This window comes from Humulus lupulus, chromosome 2 (assembly GCF_963169125.1).
Source record: "Humulus lupulus chromosome 2, drHumLupu1.1, whole genome shotgun sequence".
NCBI lineage: Eukaryota > Viridiplantae > Streptophyta > Magnoliopsida > Rosales > Cannabaceae > Humulus > Humulus lupulus.
The window spans coordinates 108,834,063-108,836,851 of record NC_084794.1 but is presented as its reverse complement, the minus strand read 5'-3'; the positions used below and the strand labels follow the sequence as shown (position 1 = coordinate 108,836,851).

At 36.6% G+C, this 2,789-nt stretch overlaps 1 non-coding gene across 1 annotated transcript; it reads left to right on the top strand.

The window, feature by feature from the left end:
- The first annotated feature begins 1,459 nt into the window (after positions 1-1,459).
- LOC133820127 (small nucleolar RNA R71) lies at positions 1,460-1,566 on the top strand. The gene has a single exon (XR_009886560.1). It is a non-coding gene; the product is annotated as a small nucleolar RNA R71 (small nucleolar RNA).
- The last annotated feature ends 1,223 nt before the right edge of the window (positions 1,567-2,789 follow it).

Sequence of the window (2,789 nt, the reverse complement as noted above, 5' to 3'; positions counted from 1 at the left end):
AAGGATAATTGGAATATTTTTATCTTCCTCCATATCAAGAATAATAAAATCAACAGGGAAGATACATTTGTCCACCTTTACTAGTACATCCTCAATCATTCCACGAAGGTGTTTGACTGAGCAATCTGCCATCTGAAGCTTCACATTTGTTGGCTTAACTTCTTCCAATTTTGGTTTTTGATAAATGGATAGAGGCATTAAATTCACACTTTCTCCTAAATAAAAAATTTCTCTCTCAAAAACCACATTCCCCATAGTACAAGGAATGTTGAAACTACCTGGATCCTTGAGCTTGGGAGGTAGCTTCTTTTGGAGTATTGCGCTGCACTCCTCAGTAAGTGCCATTGTCTCATAGTCCTCCAAATTCTTTTTCTTTGATATGATCTCCTTCATAAATTTAACATAAATTGGCATTTGTTCAAGTGCCTTAGAAAACGAGATATTGATGTGTAGCTTCCGAAAGATATCCATAAATTTATAAAACTGCTTGTCAAGCATCTTCTTTCGAAGCCTTTGTGGATAAGGAATCTTGATATGATGATCAATACATATTTCTGTATGCTTCTCTAGGTTCTTTGTAACCTTTGACCCACTCACTTCCTTCTCCTTATCAGACACATTTTCTTCAGTTATCCCTTTTTGTGTGGGTTCATCTATCACCTTTCCACTTCGCAAAGAGATTGCATTGCACCACTCTTTAGGATTCACTTCAGTAGTGCATGGTAAGTTCCCTTGAGCACGATTTTCCATTAAAGTAGCCAACTAACTGATATGAGTCTCCAAACTCCTGATAGATGCCTTGGTTTCAATCATAAATCGATTTAATACATCAGGTTGTGGTTCATGTTGCTTCATTAAAGTTTGTTGTTGTGAGGGTCTAACCTGTGGTTGATAGAATCTAGGAGGAGGCTATTGGAAAGAATGTTGTGGTTGTGGAGGTGGGAAGTGTTGCAGATTTTTAGGGAAAGGTTGTTGTGCGGTTTGGTTATTCATCCATGAAAAGTTAGGGTGGTTCCTCCACCCTTAGTTGCATGACATTGTAAAAGGGTTATTGGCTGGCCTGTGGAAATTCCCAATGGCTTGCACTTGTTCCATGGGCATTTTATTCATATCCAGAGCAGGGCACTGATTTGATTGATGGGTACTCCCACATGCCTCACATATATTCTGTACTTGCATGGGTTGAGATTGAAGCTTGCTCTGTTGTAATTGTTTCTTTAAGGCTGCAACTTAAGTTGTAAGTCTTGAGATAGAATCTAATTTGATCATACCAGCCACCTTCTTTGTCTGTCCCTTCTCAGTAGGCCACTGGTAGTTGTTCATGGCCATTTATTCTAGTAGTTCATATGCTTCATTAGCACTCTTGCTCATGAATGCACCCTCTGTTGCTGCATCAATTATTGTACGAGTGGTACCGTTCAACCCATTATAAAAATTGTGAACCAACATCCACTTCTCTATACCATGATGAGGGCACTTCCTTAACAGCTCTTTAAATCTCTCCCATACATCATACAATGACTCCCCTTCCATCTGGTAGAAATTATTAATTTCCCCTCTCAACTTTGCAGCTTTTGTGGGAGGGAAATACTTTTCAAGGAACTCCTGGGTTAGTTCCTCCCATGTTGTAATAGAATTTTCTTGCAGGAAAATTAACTAACTCTATGCTCACTCTCTTAATGAAAATGGGAAAAGTCTCAGTCGGATTACATCGTCACTCACCCTGTTCATTTTAAAAGTTGCACACGACTCTAGGAAATTGGCTATGTGCAAGTTGGGATCCTCAGTAGGCAACCCACCAAATTGAACGGTAGACCGCACCATTTGTAATATTGCTGGCTTGATTTCAAAGTTATTTGTGTCAATTGTGGGGTGTCTGATGCATGAATGCACTTCTGTGACAGTGGGAAGCACATATTGTATAAACCTGACTAACTAATAGACCTCGAATCTTTAAAAACTACTAAGACATACTACTATCTTTTGGATGTATACATAAAATAATAGAACTTTATTATAGAAAATCTAAAATATGGGATCCCATTGTTATTACATAAAATCATAAAGAAAACAAAACATTTAATTAATTGTTCAAATACAAAATGCAAAAATCATAAATACATAAATAAAGACTCAAATATCAACGTCATCCTCGATCGATTCCATCGGTCCATTTCTTTGGTCCTTTCCCAATACACATGCCAAAGCCACCTAGGATCCGTCCCGCCTTCCATGTTCATTTACCTGCACCATCTAAATAAAAAGGAATGAGCCTAATGCCCAGTAAGGAAAAACTACTAAAACATGACATAAAACATAGGACATAAAAACATAAAGCATAAAACATAAGACTACAAATTAATGGCCATTAACTCATTACCATAATATGTGATGGAAACCATCTAGGTCCTCTTGCTACTATTTAGAGGTAGGTTTAAACACAACTATAGTCTATGATATTGATAAAAATCTCGGGATTTGCTTATTTGCTGTCTAAGCAACCATATTTCCCAAATGACCAAAAACATAAAAACAACATACATACATACACATATCATATAAAAATAATCATAACACATAAAATCTAACTTATTTTCCTTAGGAAAAACCGGGGTATTGGAGACAAGTTCGGGATTGGAAACTCCTAAAACCAAACAGTAAAATCATAAGTTTCCTAAAGAAAATAAGATGAAAAGAAGATATAAACCATCAAGATAAGAACATACCGAAAACCTTAAGTTTCAAGAAAATTAAACACCTAACTAAAAGCCATTATAACAAGTTAGGAT